The 22030-nt window shown below is 41.9% G+C and overlaps 1 long non-coding RNA gene across 1 annotated transcript in view; it reads left to right on the top strand.

The window, feature by feature from the left end:
- Positions 1-21038, top strand: part of LOC148110119 (uncharacterized) — a 384230-nt gene extending 363192 nt beyond the window's left edge. The window contains exons 7-9 of the long non-coding RNA XR_015724562.1: positions 1918-2132; positions 5517-5573; positions 17978-21038. This is a non-coding gene — a long non-coding RNA (uncharacterized LOC148110119). The remainder of the gene's footprint in view (positions 1-1917; positions 2133-5516; positions 5574-17977) is intronic.
- Positions 21039-22030: the final 992 nt, after the last annotated feature.

Here is a 22030-nt window from a genome sequence, read left to right as displayed (position 1 = left end):
TGGAGGTCAGTGATTCATCAGTCTTATGTAACACCAGTGCTCATCACAGCACTGCCCTCCTTAATGCCCATCACCCAGTTACCCCATCCCCTCACCCACCTCCCCTCCAGCAACCCTCAGTTTGTTTCCTATGGACCACAAGGGCCTATTAACTATTTTATTAATAATAACTACTTAATAAATATGTAAAATGTCTCAGGCAATGAGTTGAAGTACTTGACTTTAAAGCGTTATTTCAATTAATCATCCCAGCAATCTAGTGAAGTAGGACCTATTACTGTGTGTGAGGCTCAAAGATGTCAAGGGCTTAAAGGCCATAGAGTTAGTAGGTGGTAGAACTGGGTGTGAATTCAGGCTGTGGAGTCCACATGATTCACCAGATCAGAAAGGCGAGGTAAGCCAGGTAACCATGTGAGAGTCAGGAGTGGGGCTTATCTGTTCCTTGGTCAGAATCTGGGCTGAAGTATCATTGCCACCTGTCTTTGTGGAATGGCGTCATGACCCGCCACAGAAGACAGAGGAATCTGGGAATGATAGCTTTTGCTCTGAAAAGTCCCTTCAGGCCTCCAGCCTCCTTCAAGCTCTAGCTGGGGCACTGCCCCTGCATGGCTCTACCCAGACCAGGAGTTTTGGAATCAGGTAAACCTCTACCCTGCAGCTTCCTGGCCCAGTGATCTTGGATAGGTCCCTTAGCTTCTCTGAGCCTTCGTTAGGTTGTCTGTGGAAGGAGACGATACTACCTGATCCTTGAAGTGCATCATAGAAGATAAAATGAGTAAACACAGTGTGAAATTGGGTCTGCCACGTGGTAGGGATTCAAAGGGAACCTACCAGACCACCCCCTCTTAATTCAGGGGATCCAGGGACCCTGGCTGGCCTCTGAGACAGGACTTACTGTAATCTTTCACTTTTGCCTCTCTCCTGCGATTGGGCAAAAACCTGATACATTCACTTAATATGATAATGCTGGCTCTGGTACCAGAATGACTGAGTTCAAATCCTGTCTCTGTCGCTTACTGCCTGTTTGATCTGGAACAAGTTACTTGAGCTCTCTGCGCCTCTATCTCCTTCCTTATATGTACAAAGGGAATAGTAATGGTACCTACATTATAGGGTTACTCTGAAAACTAAATGAGATACTTCATGACAAGCATGTAAAAGACACTCAATAAATGTTACACATGAAAAGAAAAAAAGGTATAAACTAATGTTTATGCAGCGTCTTCTGTGTCGACCTAGCACTAACTGCTGGGGATACTGTTGTAACTGAAACTGATCCAGTCCCAGCCCCCACGGAGGCCACAGAGTCCAGTGAGGAGGACCCACAAGCCAGGAAACCAAGAAATAAGTCTAACATTACAAATTGTAATACAGTCTGGGAAAGAAATGAACATGGTTTGATGATAGTAACAGTGAGACCTACTTTGTGAAGGTCAAGAAGGGTTGTGAAGTCTAGAAAATTCTGCATACTCTAGTTCCCCTCTTGGAAATTCATAATGTTCATTAACATATTAAAGGCTGAGAAATCTTCAGTAAAGAGGTAAAGAAGTCCATTCAATTTTGTTTATCCTAGGTTTTGCCAGATCCTTTTGACTGCACGGTGTTTTTCCCTGAAGAAGACCTTTTAATCATCTTTTTAAAATTAGTGTTCTCCTGAACACATTTCAGAGACCTGAACTAAACTAATATTTCTGTGTAATTAGCTCTTTTTGGCAGCCTGAGGCAGGGATCTTTCATGGGGTTATTCTTTAGACTATAATGACAATACCGCTGGTGAAAAATGTCTTACCAGGTGTCACATTCATCTCGTTTTTCTTCAGCGCTATTGACTTCTTCTCTCTCTTTGGACTTCTTTCTTGGTACATTTGTTCACGTCTCTTTGTTAGCAAACTAGTTTTCACTCTGTTCTTTTTGCAGAGGGGTGAAAAAGATGCTTTTCAAGGGGCCATGAACTCAGGTGAGTTATGTAGCAGGCATCACAGCACGGAGCCTTGACAGCATTTTCCTGGAGCCAGCCCGAGGCATCTGTACCTGTGTGGGGAGAGCAGACGTCCTGTTTAGAATTCAGAAGTGACAATGAGGACATGCCAGCTGGCAAAGAGTACTGGGCATTCCCTGATCGGCCCCAGCAGGTAAGAAGAGCGAGAAAAGCAGCCCAGTGTGCAAACCTCAGTGTCCAGGATAAATGGGGCTCATCCGTTGCCACTAACTGCCAGAGTAGAGCATGGAGCAGCAAAAGGATGACCTTAGGGCCCAAGAAAATGATCTTGTGCATAGAATGTTTCACACCTCAAGCTTAAGGGGGAGCCAGAAATTCTACTATTGGGTCTACCCCTGGAAGCCCTTACTAAAATGTAAATTTTTGCTGAAATGAAATTGCAAATATTTCACGAACTTGGGAATCAGATGGACTCGTATTTGTACACTGACTCTGGTACCACACTAGCTCTATGACCTTATTTACTCTTTTCAAGCCTCAGTTTCTTTATCCATAAAGTGGGGATATTGCCACAAACTTCACGTGAGGATTACGGGAGAAGGTGGTAATAGTGCAATCATAGGCACTTAGGAGAGTATTTTAAAATGTCATTTTGCCTCCCCTGCTCCTTGTGGGCCATAATCAGCTGTTAACACCATAGGATGAGTAACTCACTAGATTAGTCCCCTTAGAGAGCCGGGAATGGGGGGCAATGGTGGGGAATAGAAAAAAAGGATTGGAAAATTGCTGGAATACTCAGAAATATATAGAGCGTGGGGGTCCCGGGCTCACAGCACTGGCTGCAAGCAATAAAGTGTAGGGGGCTTGGAGGCATGCAGAGAAATAAAGAAGTGCAGAGAAGAGTATGGAAGGGCTGCAGGGAACACGGGCTTCCTCATGCCATGGCTCGGAGCAAGACGCGGGCCTGCAAGTCACAGTAAGCACCATTGGCCAGTTGTGTGACTGGCAGTGATGATCTGTTCTGTGCCCCTAGTGCCCACGTGGTTGACAGGAACGCACCATCTTTTTCCTCCTGAGGGTGCCAGGAATGTTGGCAGAGAGGAATGTACAGGACAGGGCTTAGAAGATCATCTCACTGTCTGTCCTCATTCCCCCGGGAGAAAACTGAGCTATGGGAGAAAGACTGGCCTACTCAGTGGGTTGGCATAATCTAAGAAACCACATTCTTAACTCTGTGTTTCTGCTCTCCACTTGACTTAATACCACATGCCAGGAAAAATGTCCTGAATGAGGAAAGCTTCCCTAACAAGCTTTTACTTTGTGGACTATAGTGTCTCAGCCCTGGCATAATGCAGTGATAGGTGGTGTATTTGAACCCAAATATTAAGAAGCCATCTAAGAGGCATCTATTTTTCTTCCCCTTTCCCCTCCTCTTTTTGTCTTTTCTTAACGCGATGATGGTATAGCAACCATTTTGGGACCATGAAGATACTCTGAGGGTGGGGCCAAGCCTCAAGGAGACAGGACAGAAAAGTAGAAGGAGGCTGGGTCATCAGAGGCATCAGAGAGCCATCAGTGCTGTCTGGACCATCAATTCTGGGCTTCTGTGACCTGAGAAAATGTCTCCGTTTTACAGTGTGTGAGGGTGTTCGCATGTGTTCATATGTGTTCATATGTCAGACAAGCTTGGCTTCAAATCCCAGCTCTATATGAGTTTAAACAACTTAGTTTATTTTTCTTTGGAATTTCCATTTCTTTATAGTCACATAAATAATAATTGCCATTAATTACTCTGTGCCTGGAGTTTTGCCGTGTACTTTATACACATCATAGAGTAGGTGTCATCTCCATTGTATGGACGAGAAAACAAAGGCTGACATTAGCAAGTAACTTGCACAAGCAGGAATTCAGACCTAGGGTGACCTGACTTTGGGCACCTGTGTTTTTAAAACATGGGTGTCCATACAAGATGAATGAAATTATATCTACCTCATCAATTTGTGAGGATTATGTAAAATCGGTTACACCGGAGGCACTTATTAAATGTAGCTACTATAATATTGCCTAGGTTAAGTTCTGTTTCTTAGTTTTTACTTTATTTTTCGGTTTTGTTTGTTTGATTTATGAGACCTAGGGAAAAAAATCTGTGGACAAAAAGGAAGCAATCCCAAGAGGTAAGGAAAAAGCATTGGGTTGGAAGGGAATTTTTTCCCCTCTTAGTAGTGGCCAATTATTTCTAGGTAATTGGAAGCTAGTACTTTCTACTGTATCTACAGGCCGTTCACAATGGGCCCTGGACTTCAAAGAGCTGGAAATGTGTTCTAGTTCAGATGTTAGAAACTCATAGGATGAGCCTAGGCGAATCCCTTCCCTTTTCTGAGCCTAGGACTCACCTCTATAAAAGGCGATGATTGGATTGGGTTATCTCTAAGGACCCCTACGGTCGCTTCTCTGATAGCTTCAGGCTCACACAGCATGGCCACCCCACCTCACCCCAACAGAATACTTATTTCAATGAAGCCTTCATTCAGTGATTTCTAGATACTGCATATTCTTGTTCAATACATATATTAATTTCAAGACCGCTACCCGTGGTCTATGTTAATTTTAGCATCACCAAACCATTTTCTTGTAAAATATTTACTACAGTTACTTCTAAAAATCCTTTGAAGACATTAGAAGAAAAACTTACAGGTAAAATCCAACTATCAATAACTCTCAAATCTGACTTTCTTTCCAAATTATGTTTTGTTCAGGTTGCTATTAAAAATAAGTCCATATTTCCTGTCTGACAGCAACAAAAGGTGCTTACAAGATTTCAGGATAGGGGTGCCTGGGTGGCACAGCCGTTAAGCGTCTGCTTTCAGCTCAGGGCGTGATCCCGGGGTAATGGGATCGAGCCCCACATCAGGCTCCTCTGCCGGGAGCCTGCTTCTTCCTCTCCCACTCCCCCTGCTTGTGTTCCCTCTCTCGCTGGCTGTCTCTCTCTGTCAAATAAATAAATAAAATTAAAAAAAAAAAAGATTTCAGGATAAAGAGAAAACAGCCCAGATTACATATGCATTCTTCGACATGGCGTGAATCGCTTGAGTGACCTCGGCAGCTGTTGTAATAAAGGCTGCGTTCTACGCTCACTCTGGGCCGTTTTACACTGCGAGACCCCACGGCCTGTAAGCTGTCAGCATTGGAAATAACTGAGATTCAGAGACAGCCCGCGGGAGGGCACCTGTCTGGGAGGTTGCAAGGAATCCGCGCTCTCTTCTCAGCACCAGCCCTTCGTGCCCATCAGCACCCAGAGGGCAGAACAAGAGCCCTTAGGGAAGAACTTCCTAACGATGAGCCACGTACGGGCAGTGACCTTCTTGTCATTGTAAGAAGGCAAGTTGAGGTCAGGTGACCTCTTAGTCATGATGTGGAGGGGATCAAACTAGGTGCAGGGTTGACCTTGATGAAGGTCCTCCTCCCTTCTTCGAGACTCCTGACTAGGAGTGCAGGCTTTGTTTGCATTACTGTTGACTAAACTCCAGATTAGTTGGATTTCATTAGTTTTTCCATTAACATCCTCTCTCTGTTACAGGATCCAATCCAGGGAACCACATCGTACTTAGTCGTTATGCCTCCAGAGTCTCCTGAGGTCTGTAGCAGTTTCTTAGTCTTGTCTTTTCTTGTGACCTTGACAGTCTTGACATTATACTGAAAGTCTCTGTAATGAAGCAGGAAAACACATAAATGTGTAAGGACTGGAGGGGAAAAATTAAAATGTCATTTTTCACAATAGATGTGATTTTTTGCAGAGAAATTTCAGAATAATCCATAGAAAGTTTACTACAATTAATAAATGAAATACTAATGTTAGGTACTCTGTAGATGTTCCCAGTCTGAGTTTTTCTCATGTGTTTTGCTTTATTAGACTGGGGTTGTGGGATTTTTGGAAGAATACACAGAGGCGAAGTCTCGTCACATCAGGGGACACATGGCATCCACGTGACAACACTGGCAATGTTAGGCTTCATTGCTCGGTTGAGGTGGTATTTGCTAGGGCTCTCCACAGTTTTCCCCGTTTCTATCCTCTATTCTTTAGATATGAGTCACTAAGTTAGCCTACCCTCAGGGAGGGCTGGGGCAGAAACTAGGAAATTAAGCTCCATAAATGGTATCTTTTAAAATTGTATGTTTGAGCTATTTTTGCTGGTACTTCAAAATACAGTTGATTTTTGTCAAGTGACCTTGCATCTAATGACCTTACTGTTCCACTTTTTTTTTTTTTTGAAGATTTTATTAGAACCAGTGAGTGAGAGAGCATGGGGGGGGGGGGTGGGGAGTGGCAGGCAGAGTGAGAAGCAGACTCCCCACTGAGCAAGGAGCCTGATGTGGGACTCGATCCCAGGACCCTGGGATCATGACCTGAACCGAAGGCAGACGCTTAACCAGCTGAGCCACCCAGGCGGCCTGTGCCTGCTGCTGGTCACACCTCTTGAGTGAGCACCAACCATTGTCGGCTGGTACTGATGATAGACAGTGACTGACTTTAGTGACTAGGTAGCCCAGCAGACACACAGTCGGTCACTGTTACAAGAACAGGGGTGTTTGTTTTTCCACCTGGCCTCTCGCCTTGTCCATCAGTCTGGTGCTCTGGCTCTGTGGTCCGAGGTCAGAAGCCCTGCCTACAGGAACAAGATGAGTCTGAGTCGGGCCTTGGCCCTCCTGGAGCTCAGATGAGGCAGCCTGTGGAGATTCTGTCAGCTTAGACTCTTATCACGATTGTTTGGAGAAAAAATAAGGGTATTTGGGAGTGATTTAATTATATGGATTGGAATGACTTGCTCTGTTATTGATTTTATATATTCAAGGAGTCTTTAAAGTGATTATTCTTGGAATGGGCAACCACCACCACATTGATTTCTGTGAAGTTGATGCTATCTGGAGAGGAGCCAGTCCTGTGGACAGAATGCATTTGGGAGTGAAGTGACAGACTATTTCTAATGAGGTTCTGAGAGGAGAACATTAAATATGGAGGAGCAAGCAGATTGCTTTAAACGCAGCCAGCATAGTCCACTTATGCTCTCCTCTTTCCTACGTGTGCCCATCCGGTCCTGGCCTTGGGACTGGACGTTCATTTTCCCTGCACCTGCCCCAACCCTGGGGATTCTGGAGGCTCAGAGAGAGGGGCACCAGAACATTTTAATATAAAGTAATCACTTAGGGACACCTGGGTGGCGGAGTCAGTTAAGCGTCCAACTCTTGTTTCAGCTCAGGTCCTGATCTCAGGGTCCTGAGATCAAGCTCTATACCAGGCAGGCAGTCTGCTTGAGATTCTCTCTCTCCATCTCCCTCTGCCCCTCCCCCAGCTCACATGTGCTCTCTTTCTTTCTCTCAAATAAATAAATCTTTAAAAAGCTAAATAAAAGGTAATCACTTAGTCATAGTACCATTCATATTTGAATTTATATTTGCATATGAAAAGAAGTATATGTATCAAAAAAGGCAAACAAAACCAGTGGTGATAATTTTCTGGTAGATATATATTTTTCCACAATTACTTTTATATTCTGAAGTATATTTGTATGGCCAAAAACATATTTCAGAAAAGGACTATATCCTCTGACCTAGTAGTGTTCCACTTCTAGGAATATATCCTAGGTTCATAATTTAAAACACATAAAGTGTATTTATGTATAAACATGATGATGTATAACAAACCAATTCTTTGTAAATGAATTATACTTTTTTAATTAATCTAAATATGCAGTAATAAGGATATGTAGGATTAAATGTTGATACACTTGTAGTATAGAATATAGTGTAGCCTTTAAAAACATTTTTAAAAAGGTTTTAATGTTTTATTTTTTTAAGTTGAATATAATTAATGTACAATGTTACATTAGTTTCCTCTATACAACATATTGAGTCAATAATTCTATACATTATTGTGTCACCGTAAGTATAGTCCCTGTCTGTCACCCTACAACATTATTACAGTATTATTGACCACATTCCCTATGCTGTGCTTTTCGTCTCTGTAACTTGTTTGTTTTACCTGGAAGCTTGTACCTCTTAATCCCCTTCATCTATTTCACCTGTTCCCCCATCCACGTTCTCTCTGGCAGCCACCACTTTGTTCTCTGTATTTGAGAGACTGGTTTTCTTCTTTTGTTTTGCTTGTTTTGTTTTTAGATTCTACATATGAGTGAAATCATATGGTATTTGTCTTTCTCTGACTGACTTATTTTATTTAGCATAATACCCTCCAGTTCCATCTGTGTCAATGTAAATGGCAAGACCTCATTCTTCTTTATGGCTGAGTAATATTCCATCATATATTAAAAATGATTTTTAATGATCTTGAGGAAACCACAGTACAGATTGTGAAAATAAAACGCAACTTAAAAGTTTTATTTACATTATAATACTTTTAAATATAATTTGAATTCTGTAAAATATACAGAACAATGTTCAGTAGGTAGTTTTGGGTGGCAGAATCCCAAGTGACTTTTCTTTCCCATATTTTTTCTTTCCTATTTTGTCCAAATTTTCATTAGTGACCATGGATTACGCACATACACACACACTCACTGAGAAAGTCATTATCAGAAGGAACTTTAAACCCTTAGAGTTTGAGCTGTGTTTACTTAAATAGGAGAATAATTGGGGCTTAAAGTGAATGTAAGTTTTTATATTGATTTGATTTTTCTCTCTAAATTCAAGCTTGAATGTTTATGCAATTATTGAACCAATATCTAGAATAATTTCACCAATTATTTGGAAATCATGTTAACTTTAAGTAAATGCAAGGGCACGTGACTGAAATGAGCTAGAGGCCCTGAGGTCACATGTTATTCCATTTTCAGAAGATATTCCAAGTATGTGCACTAATCAGCCTCTGTCTTCTAAATAAATGCTTATTCTGCTCAGAGACCATGGCCTAATTTGATCTATTTATATTTGAGGGTGTTAGCATTTATAATTCACTATGGGTTTTGGATTGCTGCTGCATTTGTCACATTGCCACTAAACTGTATTACTCTGAGGCAGCGTTCTGTGCGTGCGGCGCACCCTGGAGCCCTCAGCGCAAGGCATCTCAGGGAGTCGTTCTGCAGAAAGCAGTTTTTACGTAGCGTTCTGCTGGGCAGTGCTCCCTGGAGTAGAAGGGCCCTGAATTTTACATAGATTCCTGGTGTGCTTGACTCCTCACTTCTCTCCTCCCATCAGACTTCATTACTCAGTTGGGTAGAGTTGTTCGTATTAGCTAGAATATAAGAATGAAATAATAAGAGGAAGAAGAGATGGTCAAAAATGTAGGGAAATTGGAGCGAACTTTCCGAAATCAGATTCTGTAATCCTTAAAATAAGACGTGTTTTAAACCTTACTTCCGAAACAGGGATCTACTGACTCTACAATTATGGAAAATGGTGATCAAGTCAATACTGTATATTACTAATATTATATTGTGACGTGCCAAGTCTGAATGGGAACAGGAGGTTTAAAGCAAGGTCATAGCCTGGTTGGCAGAATTGTTTAAGTGGTTGCCCAATATGATGACGGTCTATATGAAGATTTAAACAAAGCTAAGCCTCCACTGCTCCCCCCACAGAAAAGAAACAAAGGGTAAAAGTAGTTGTGGGGTGTTTTGTTTTGTTTTGATGTATATAGAATGGCTAGTCTCTTGCAGTGAAAGAGACACCCCGAGTCTTGGGCTTACACAACCAGGTTTTGTCCCTCAGTTACATGGGATGTGCATCAGGGATGTTCCTGAATGACTCTTCTCCAGGCAGTGACTCAGGGGCCCAGGCCTCTTCCGTCCTGCCATTCGACCATCTCGGAATCTTTTGTTTCCGACTCTTTCAGTAGACGACAGAGAGAGGGTCCAAGGAGAAGGTGCTCCCATTCTTAATGACCTAGGGCTAGAAGCAAAAGATCCATTAGCTTCAAGAATTACTCATATGGCCTACCGAAGATGCTCAGCAACTGTATATTTGGAGAGGATTAATAGCCTCTGCCACAAGCACTAAGTGAATTGTTGCATTCTAGTTTGAAGAGTTTATTTCCATGAGAGAGCTCATGCCCCTCTAGTGGCAGCTTGGTGCCTGGGGGTCACCCATGTGACTGCCCCAAAGAGCATGAGTCTGTCTACAGCGCCAGTGAGTTCCTGACATCAAACCCAACTAGCTTGTTTTTAATTATTATTTTTTCTTTTATTTGCTTAGTTTTTTGAATACTTATCACTAAGTCAACACAAATTATCAGTTGTCAAAATGTCATTTCAAAAACTTTGCTTACATCGGAAACGCAACTACCCTTTCAACCACAGCCCCCTTTGGTCACATTTTCTTTGAACTAACACATGCATTCATACATCATTCCAAGACTTGTATGTACCCTGTTCAAGCTGCTTGCTTGAGCATTGAGCCATCTACTTCCGGACTTTTAGTCACCTGTTCCTTTCTTCCATAATCGCTGTTCTCTTCTAACTCCAAACGCCGCTTGAAATCCCTTGTTTCTTCAGACACATTGTGACTGAATGTGGATGTAAAGGCACATTGCTTCGCTTCCATTGTGAGGCCATCTTCGAGCCTATCAGTTACATAGTCATTAGTTTAGCAGGTATTTATGGGGCATCTCTTGAGTGACAAGCAGTGTCTTAGTCAAACAAAATAGATACATCCTCTCATCTCGTGGACTTTATCTTCCAGTTGAAGGAGACAATAGGAAAGAAAAAAGTGTTTTTAATCATCAGTTCTGATAATGGCTATGAGGATAATAAAGCAGGACATTATAACAGAGGGAGGTGGTCTGCTTTCGTTTGGGCAAGGCCTTTTCGAGGTGACATGTGGGCTGACATCTGACCACTTGAATATGTGCTCTTTCCTCCTTATGGGGCCCACTTCCCTGTGTTCTCACCACTTGTAAAATCGTTCCATAACCTACATGATACTTTGCCTCTGCCTCCTGTTCTAATCTATGAGATTGTGAGCTTTTTGAGGGCAAGAACTATGTTTTATTTATCCCTCATTTTGAAATAACTTTACATTTTAACTTTTAATAGTTAATGCCTGACATGGTGCCCTACACTTAGTAGGTGCTCAGTGAATGGAAACGCTCAGCTTAGTGAATAGACACACACACACAAACACAGAGGATAAGTGTATTCAGACCTGACTTTTGGATGTAAAGAGAATTGTACTGACTCGCCATCATCAGAAGTAACTCAACAGTGTTAAAGCCAGTTTGTTCACATCTAGTTGACAGTGAGACAGTTTCCCTGTGGCACCTTCAAGCCCAACGGCATATTGACAGTCATCTCTGCTGCTTTCATATGTCACTCTGAACACACAGCTAGCCCAAAGGGTTTTCTTAGCATCCAAGCACATTTCCTCATGTAATTTACTGGCTAGGGCTCATGGTTAGAAAAACAGGACACAATGTATTCTCCTCCAGACTCTGACATCTGTCTTGTCCGAGACTGAATTGGGAGCAGGCTAGACTGCTGTAGCTATTAATCAGTATGGCCCGGCCAGTTTCTGGGGTATCGAGTGGAGAAGGCCATGCTGGATTGAATGCCGTTGCCATTACAAGGCAAATTGTATGCTGTTGTTGTTGTTGTTGTTGTTATTTTGTGCCTGAACAAAGCCCTTGACAGTCTTTTTTCACGTAATCCTCCCACCAGCGTTATGAGGTCCATTCTGTTATAACCTTCATTTTTCATACAAAGAACTGACACTTCTCGAAATTAAGAAACTTGTCAAGGTTCCCGAGATGGGAAGGGGCAGAGCCGTGTTCAGAATGAGACGTCTGATTCCAGAACTCGCGTGTGACATCACGACTCTAAGACAGATGTTGTTTTCACGTGGCACTGCCTCTCCTCTCTAAGGTAGGGAACATTTCCCAGGACTTCCTTCCCCGTATGGCTCTGCGTTAGAGCCAGAGGAGGACCTGGTATGAGATTTGGGAAGTGCAGGTGAAGCTCAGGCATGCTCGCCTTGGCTGAGCCAGCATGATGACGAAGGTCACAAGGTGCGTGGAGGGCTTCGGCCAGCCCCCACGCTCTTCCTGTTGCTCGCGCACTTGGTCTGTCTCTGGCCACCAAAGGCAGCGTCGGGGCCCCCCACCAGGTGCTTGGCTGCAGGCTGCAGGGGGTGAATTTCGAAGGGGTGACTGATTGCCCAGAGGCCAGAGTTTCCCAGTTCTCTGCAAGAACTCCCACCTTTGTGGTCCCGTGTCAACAGCCAGGTGCACACAACTTCTCCTCTTTCCCTGTGAGCTCCTGCTCCCCCTCCCGCCCCCACCAGCACATCAGGCAGATGTCGCTCGTGACTCTGACTCTCCAACACCCATCGTAAGATTTTTCACTTGCCCACGTATACCATTGGTATAAGAAACTTCTATTAAATTCCATATTCTCATAGTACTCTGAGAAGCTCTGTTGGCATAACTGACACACATGTGAAATGGGAATGATACAAAATAAATGATAATAAGACCACCACTCCCTGCATCTTCTGTCCCAGCCTCGTGCTAAGGGCTCTAGCACTACCTGGTGATTATGCAGATTCACTCTTACCTGAAGCCCTTTCTGAGTTTCAGTGGCCGTCCTTTCAGTGAAGAAGAGGGCTGGTTTTGTCAAAAGCAATTTATGACTGAAAACACCAGCAAGGTGACTTTGCCAAACGCATAGTGCTCTGGTGCTGATGGCCCTGCCTGTGTGCTTGACCTTCCTAGGACTTTAGTCCTTTTGAAGGATTATTTTCATGAGCTCTTAGTGACTTAACTTCTTACTTGGTGACACGTACCCCTTGTTCGCTGGCACTGAAAGGCATTCGTCAGAACCTTTATGAGATGACGCCCCAGGTTTGTTCTTGCCAAACAAGGATTTGGTGCTTCATATAGCGCCCGTGTCAAAATGAACGGAAACCTCAAATTTCACTTCCCATCTTTACAAATCTCTGTTCCCTTCAGTACCGACTTCAGCTCCAGCTCCACAAACTGTGTGATAAATGTTTTTATGCAAAAAAAAAAAATTAGTTTTGCAGAGGACAAGCATTCTCCTTGTTTCCTGAAGATGTCCACAATTGTTTCATTCAAGGATGATGAAGCTCGTGGTGCCATCATCAGTGAGTTATGATTGACTTAATGGCCGTGCGAGGCCATGTCCCTCTAATACCAACACCTGCTTCTATCTCTCTCAAGAAGTCTCTGTGTACAGGGCTCTACATCACCACACAGCCACAGGCAGGAAGCTATATGCAACTCTTGTGTATTTGACCACTCCTGTTAGTCACCTTATGTGAACGCCCAGGCCTTTAAAGCCTTGTCTGCAAAAAACTGCCAATTCCCAGTATTTAGATTCCATACCCACCTGTGCCTTCTATTTGAGAAATTAAAAAGCCCACCTTACAAGAACACTAGCCCTCAGTTGACCTCGTAGAATGGAGGGATGTGGGATCCAGGCCCCAGATATTCAGAAGGAGCTGCGTGTGGTTATGGGCAGAAGAGGGACCAATGATTTTGAAAACAGGCACCCAATAATCCCTCTTGGGGCAGTAGTGTAAGGAAGTGTCCCCTGCTCCACCAGATGAATCCTTGACACTGTCCCTTGATCCCTGTGAGCTCATAGATCCAATAACTAGCTCTCTACCTCCCATAAAGAAAACACAGTAAGTGGTAGATGAATGAATGGCGGATGAAAAACGTTTACGTGAATCCACGTGTAAGAGGACCAAGACTTTTCTCCAAAAGAAGTAACTTACATGACAGCATAGAAATAGGTAGAGTTTCAGGGAACTTGGATGCCTATTTATTAATTGTGTCCTCCAGGGTAAGCTTTCTTTACCCATTTCTACCTAGTGAAACTATGGCGTTCCAGATTTCCTTCATCTAGAGATACGGACAAATGGGTCCCTGGAGTGCCTACCTCAGTCACTCATCTGACATTCCAGTACAGTCCACACAGTACTGGCAAGAGAGGCGTGTTTTCAGGTGCAGGGATGTAAGTTTGACAGGCAGACCATGAATTTACCCAGACCTTCGTCTGACTGGAGGTATGTGTTTACAAAACACTTCCCTGAGACTGGACGTGCAGTACGTGGTCATCAGATCCGCCAGTCCACCCGGGAAGAAGCAGGGTCTTGCCTCATTGTCCCAACCTTGTAGCCGAGTAAGTTCCCACGGCATCCCATTTGGTTCCAGTGGCAACGACAGCCATGATGGTGGTGATGATGATGGTGAGCACTTAAGAGGTGCTTCGTATGGGCCGAGGTCCCCTTTTTAAAATGTAATCTTCAAGCAGTAACAGTTGTTATTCTCATTTTATAGATTTAAAAAAACTGGGTCTTAGATTAAACATCTTGCTGATGTTAATTAGAGCTTAATGTGCTTACTTGTTTGATCCTTTGCATTTTGAGGAGAGCACCCTTGTTTTCTTCTCTTCTACTAATTGAAAATCAATTCCTTCTACCAAAGTCTTGCGAAATACCTATTTTATATCTCCTTCAACATCCATAAGAAAAATGCACCAAAGTTTGTTAAATTCCTTCCCAGTTTTTCTCAGTATGATTTTAGATTGCTTCCCTGGGCCATGCTGATCAATCGCATAATGGAGTAAAGATGTTTTTAAAGCCGCAAAGATTAGCACATCATTATTTATAACATTAGCCATAGAAACATACATCTCTTAGGGTGTTTAAAGCACTCATCATATTTCTAAAATCTAAATTATCCAAACAGCATCATTAAGGAGGAAAACAAAATGTACGAACTTAAAGTGATCTTTGGAATGAATGACACACGTGGATTTTGTGACAAGCTGTGGGCTGGGTCAGGAAAGGGTCATCTCTGGTTCTTTTATAACTGGTACTGTTTGGGAATTCTTCCCAGGGTTGTTAGAGATGGCTGCAGAGCATTGGTTCTTACTCCTCATCTCTTTGCCAACCCTGGGATCAGCTGGCTCCATGGGCTCCCAGTAGAAAATGGATTTGGGCAGGAGCTCGAAAATTCTGTTCTCTCATCTTGCATGCCTTTCTTCTCTGGCTAAACACAGGATGGCAACAAAAATGCCAGACCTTAGAGGCATGAGGAAGCAGTATAAAAAGACAAGGTAAAGAAAAGGGCTGAGTGGCTCACGGCAATGCAAAGCCAAAGGGGTTTTTCAAGGTGAGGGTTCCCCACAGAATTTAGCTAGCAATTTGATTCCCAGCCCAGCTCCCACCGGCACACCCTTACCTGACCCAGAACTGTGGGAAGTAGGAGGATTCAGGGCCGTGTTGGCTCTAGACTGATTGTTCTGGTACAAGCACAATACAACTCAGCCTCAGGAGAGAGAACAATTATAGGGGCAGATGCTGGACAATAGGTAGACCACTTGTTGTACTATTGCAGATGAGGTCCTGGGACAGGATCGAATTTTGTGAATGCCAAAGGGCCCAGCCCTAAGAATGATAAGCATTCAATGTCTCCTGGCCTCGCCATGCTATTTCTAGGTCTGGTGTGTTTCCTTCTTCCTCCTGGTGACATGCGTTGGCTTTGGAGGCAGCCCACCCAGATTCTTGTTTGCCCCTGCCTGGTTTAATAACATCCTGCTGCAAGCAAAGCATCCGGCCCCAGGGGACCACCCACCAGATTACTGGACAGTATGGCTCTTGTCAGTTTCCTCTGTTTCTCCAAAGTCATCTCAGAGATGTTTACTCTCAGATTTATTTCACTGTGCCATCTTTATTTCAGCCGGATTTTGTGAGTTAAGCTTTGTATTTAGGAAGCAAATGGTTTTCATGCTAATTTCTCCCCTAAGGCTCTTTAGCAATGTGTAAACCAATATTTGCTTTGCTCTGAGGTACAAGAATAATATTTATGCAAAACACATTAGCTTCATTGGACCTTTTCCTATTTCCAAGATGTATGTTCTTATAAACATACCTAAAGAATTTTGGGCAAACATATTCCTTTTCTGCTTTGCTCACTAGGTATCTTTCAGATTATCTATAAGAAAGTATTCGGTTGACTTTCAATTGGCCAGAAGAAGAAACAGGAAGCTGGTGTGCTTTGGGTCCATGATGGAGTTGAAATGCTTCTGAGGCCATTGCCCTGAAGGTTCCTGGTGCAGTGACAGCAGGCCTGCGGGTGGGAGGCTGTGTTATAGGCATTATGTGTGAAGGTGTAGGGCTGCACAGAGTTTCAATCCCTGGTCTGGTATTGACTGGCTCTGTGACCTGGGTAGGCCTCCTAATCTCTCCCAAATTTGGGGTTTTCAACAATAAGGGGATTGATTTTACCTAGATCATAGGGTTAGTGAAAAGATTATATGAATTTATACCAAAAGGTGCTTAGCCCTGAGCTCAGGATATATTAAGTATTCATGACAAGGTAGCTTTTATTAATAGAAAGGACTTTAGTGAGGGGGCTGGCCAGTCTCATAGACTATTATTAACTGAGACCCTGACATCAGGGCTTGGGTGAACCCGTATTTGGATTTGCATTTGCAAGAAATTAAATGCCAGCTTTCTACAAGGCACTGACTGGATCACTGAAGTCACAGTACAGTTAGTTATTTTCACACAGAAACTGTGTCCACGAAGTAGTATTTTTGGCCTTATATCTTTCCTTACCCAATTCTTAAATTGTTTTTAATACTACTGGATTAGAGAACACCATAGGTGATTTTCTGATATCTGTTCTTCCAGTCTGTTTCCTTCACACCCACCCTGTAAGTATACTCATACACATACACACACACAATATATATGTATATATATATATATATATATATACATATATATATAATATTATATAAAATCAAATGGGATAATAATTTTATACTCTGGAGAAAAAATATTGTATTTTCCTAAAGATTATTCTACCTAATCAGTACTGTATGGTGGCAAAGTTGACTTCATCAATTGTTTAAAATTTATTTCCACTTTTTAAATATCCTAAATGGCATTTTGATAAGGATCTTGAGACATTTATATGTGTACATGATTGCTATTATGTTCTTACAAAAAGTCAACACATGTGGAAATTTGGGGTCATGGAATATGCACGCTTTTTTAGGGCTTTCGTTGCATCTTGCCAGATTTGCCATCAGAAATTCTAGACCAGTGTATATTCTGCCAGGAGAATTCCAGCGCCCCCTCACCATCGCCAGTTAGGCTGTCGTTGTTTAAAAATGCTTGCCACATACTGCATGGAGCCCTGGGTGTTACACGCAAATAATGAATCATGGAACACTACATCAAAAACTAAGGATATACTGTATGGTGACTAACATAACATAATAAACAATTATTATAAAAAATAAATAAATAAAAATAAAAATGCTTGCCAATTCGAAAGATGAAATTGGTACCTCAGTCTTACTTTGCTTTATGTGTCTTTGAACATTTTCACACATTTATTGGCTTTTCCTCTTTAGTGACCTGCTTTTTCTAAACTTTTCCTCTATTAAAGAATCAATGAGCTGTGAAATGAAGATGGGAATACAGTTCCTTTTAAAATATGTTGTTGGCTTTCAGGACTGAGAATAAAACACAGTGTGACCGTGGTGGTAGACAGTTGCTTCTTCCCAGCAGAAGCTGTGCCCCGTAGAATCCCGCGGGCCCTGGAGACACCAGCTGTGCTGTGGACAGTGCATGGTGGTGGGGACGAGGCCTCCCGGTAGTAACAAGTGGTGGCAATTAAGCATTTAGGCCCTAAGCAGCCATCATGAGACAATGACCAAAAACCTTTCCATCCTAAAATACAAAGGTTTATTATAGCCCACCCCAAAGAATGCCACATGTACCAGTTTCCGGAATTTTCCTGGGAATCTGGAAAGGTACTTACATAAGTCATACTTACAGAGCCCTAAGTTAATAGTCATATAAAGAAACTCGCAAATTGAGAGGTATATAAAAATATCATATATATTATAGTTAATAGTCATATAAAGAAACTCACAAGTTGAGAGGTATATAAAAATATCATATGTATTATATGCATAACATTTGAGGGATATATATATATATATGTATGAAGGTCAATCTTATATCATTTTTATTTCTGTTTTATAGAAGGTATTCAACAAAATCGGTTGCATGAATGCTGGCCGTGGTGACTTCCATACCTGAGTTGACCCAAGGCTTCACATTGAAAGTGGAAGCTTCTGCCAAAGGTAATGCACCCAGGAGATCAGACAGAGCTCACCCATGTCCACACCTCATCAGACCTTATACATTCACCCCTCCTGGAACCAGGCAATTTAAAGTGACAAATCCTGCTGTGAGTCTGTGTTGAGTGTGTTTGTATATTTACAGGAGCACACGGGCAAATCCATGTTGAGAGGGTGACTGTCCCATAACTTAGGAATCAAGGGTCAAGTGTTGCAAACCTGGATGCCTTAAAGGAGAAGATTGTTCCACAGAATTTGAAAAATGCAGCTGCAATTTAATTTGCTTTCTTTCTAAGATCCAGTGCCGAGTGAGACACGTGTGTGCTTCACCAAGTGACACAGGCCCAGTGCTCCTACATAAACACACACACACACACACACACACACACACACACACACGCACACGAACACATACCCCTTCCGAAAGCTCTTTCACAGCCAGCTATCACGTGCACTTTGCTGGGAGATACAGAGGTCACGGATGTTGTACCTTCTCTGGCTCTGCCCTTCAGCCACACATCATGATGCTTATACCCCTTTTCTCCAGACTTAAGGAGACACAGTAAAGAAGAGGGTAGCATGGGGTGCCTGGGTGGCTCAGTCGGTTAAGCGTCTGCCTTCAGCTCAGGTCATGATCCCAGAGTTCTGGGATTGAGTCCCATGTTGGGCTTCCTGCTCAGCAGGGAGTCTGCTTCTTCCTCTGCCCTTCACCCTGCTTGTGCTCTCTCTTGCTCTCTCTCTGTCTCTCTTTCAAATAAATAAATAAATCTGTTAAAAAAAAAAGAAGAAGAAGAAGAAGAGGGCAGCTTGTACCTCAGAGCCTAACAGATAGTGACACACTCTGCCTTCTGCTCCTTCTTAGCCCTGCGACCTTTAAAAGTAACTTTAAAAAATGTTTAAAAAAAAAGTTACCAGTTTCCTTTTCAGTGAAAAGAGCACTAAAAATAGCATCACCTTCCCAAAGTAGTCATGTGGATTAAATGTGATGAAATGTGCAAAAAATTGAGCAAGGCGACCCAGATGCTGTAATTTAAGCTCTCATTATGACAGTTGTTAGGAAACTCTTCCAAATAGCTTCTGTGGTTAAGAGGAATAGTGGTTCTGAACTCCGCACAGAAAGGAGGGTGACAGAAGGGTGGGCATTTGTACTATTTAATGATAACACAAAATTGCTAGACATCTGTATAGATTCTTTCCTGCAGCTCCTTCCCTTTGCCACCAGCTACTTCTCAACACAAACATAAGCACCTACTTAAATTTCTACTTAAAAAGAACGCAAAGCCACTTTCCTATTGTGTTTGAAGAACTGAATGAGGGAGAGACATTTGTGGAGGTAACAATGGTGCTCCCAGGCTCTGAGGAGCGGGAGTCTTCGCGCTTTTGCCCATGCGTGCTCTGCTGGACGTCTGTCCCTCCCAGGGCTCCCGGTGCCAGGAACCAGGCAGCGCACCAAGGAACCAGCGTCCTCTTCATTGACACAAACATCCCAGACTAACGTACTTGTCGGTGCCTTCATCTTGGCTATGAAAGGGAAGAAAAAATAGAATGGAGTATTTTTTCTTTTTAATGTTATCTCCATTTTAATTACAAAATAACATTTATATAAAAAAGGTTGGAAAATACCCCTAAAATAGAGTAAAAAGTTAATTTGCAGTAATCACACCACTCATAGGTCATTAAGATATTGGTATATACCTTTCTAGACTTTTACATGTATTTTTAAAAGATGGGATGTTATTTTAAGCCTTATTTCCCCACTTAATGGAACATGAATATATGTCCATATAAATCATTGTATATAAAAATAAATTTGCTGGTTCCATACTATTCTCCCTTGGAACACTAGCCTTATTTAACTCACCTCTTATTTTTGTACATGAGGCTTCTTTCTGATTTTTTAATTCTTAGAAATAACTAAGTGAACAGCATTTTACGAGCCCATTGAAGAGTATTTCTTTAGGAAGGACTCGAATTGCGGGCTTATGGGTCTGTGGAGTTCAAAGCTTCTGATACGTTTTACCTAGGGAGTTTACATCAACTTACACTCCACTGGCAGCCTATATGGTTTAATCCACATGGAGTGTAAATGTTAGCCAGTCTAAGCCGGTGGCAGAACTCCCTATCTCTTCCCGGTGACTCAGTTGGTCATGGGCACAGGACGCAATTCTGGCCAGTTGAACCTGCAGGGACTCTTTGAAGGCTCCTAGGAAATGGGTCACTCTTTGATTCTAAGAAACACAGAGGGAAATGCTGTCCATTCTTCCAGTTCTTGCAGTGGAAGGGGACATCTAGAAATGATAGGTGCTGCACCCAGAATGTGACCATGAGGGGACTCATGGAGGATGAGAGGCAGTGTGCAGACGATGACAGAGATGGAGAAAGTGAACCCCGGACATCATGGTGAGTCACTAAGTTAATGAGCAGGGACCGACACCAGACCAATTCTTCTGTGTGAGATAATAAACTTTCTGGTTTACTGAGCTACCTTTTCATCAGGTTTTCTGTAATTGCAATGAAAAACATCCCACCTGGGTAATAAACAAAACTGATATATAATGGTTTTAGTTTTCATTTTCTTGATTACAGTGAACTTGAACTTTTATTTAACTTGGCTGCTTGCGTTTCTTCTTTTTGGATTGCCTTTTATTTCTGTTTTCGTTATTCTTCAGGGGTGTTGCCCTCATAGTGGTTTACAAAAATACCTTTATATTTAAAATACTAACCCTCAGGGTGCCTGGATGGCTCAGTTGGTTAGGTGTATGCCTTTGGCTCAGGTCATGATCCTGGGGATCATGTCCCTCATTGGGCTCCCTGCTCAGTGGGGAGCCTGCTTCTTCCTCTCCCTCTGCCTCTCCCTCTGGCTTGTGCTCTCTCTCTGTCTCAAATAAATAAAATCTTAAAAAAATATCAACCTTCTGTTGTAAATCCTACAGATATTTTTCCTACTTCCAAACTTTCGACATGTTGAAGCTTAAAATTTTTCTCTATTTAACATAGGAATATTTTTTCTGATTTCATTTCCTTTTATACTTACTGAGTGTTTTGACAGAACAGATATTCATCTATATTTTGCTCTAGTTCTTTCATGGTCTTATTTTTTACATTAATTGTTTAATACACATTTTGGTGAATAATATGAAATAAAGATTCAGTTTTTTAAAAAGGTAGGCGTATTCTAACACTATTTATTTTGAAAGGACAAAACCTCCCTGTTGGTTTGTAGTATTCTTATCTATATCAGTGCTATTCCTGGGTCTGTTTTGGAATTTTCTATTCTTGTTCTTAGATACCTATCTGTTCTCTTACACTAGTGTCATCTTGCTTTAGTGACTGTAACTCTTTAATGTAGTTAATTTTTCAGGATATAAGCCCAGCTTCACTGTAATTTTGTAAATTCTTTTTGGTTACTCTCACTGACTCTCTCTCACTCTCTCTCTCTCTCCATATATATATATATATATATATATATATATATATATATATATATATATATACACACACACACACACACACATATACACACACATATATACATTCTACAATGCTTTTTTTCAAAATTCTACAAAGCTTTTTTAAAATTATATTAAAATAATGTGAGGAGAAGTAACATGTTTATAATGTAGTGACTTCTTACTCAGGACCACATTTCATTTGCCAAATCTTTTCAGTCTTACTTGATTTCCCCCCCAGGATTTTGTTTTAATTTCCTGCATGTAGTTCCTATACACTACTTTTTCTTCCCCCTAAATGATTAGATGTTTACAAAAGTGATACATTCGCCTCCATGGTTACCAGAGAAACAATCATTGTTTTTTTTAAAAAATTGCATGATACAGATGTCAGTAGCAACTCTTCAGTACTAAATATAGCCAGTTAATTATGCAGTTTCCTATCTTTCAGAAAATATTAATGCATATTAGACAGGAGCAGTATCAAAGTAGACACTTAGCATTGG

The sequence above is a fragment of the Ursus americanus genome, chromosome 5, assembly GCF_024610735.1.
Source record: "Ursus americanus isolate L20-20 chromosome 5, mUrsAme1.1.p, whole genome shotgun sequence".
Classification (NCBI taxonomy): domain Eukaryota; kingdom Metazoa; phylum Chordata; class Mammalia; order Carnivora; family Ursidae; genus Ursus; species Ursus americanus.
Note: the sequence above shows the minus strand (reverse complement) of the source record. Positions and strands in the feature narration are given on the sequence as shown.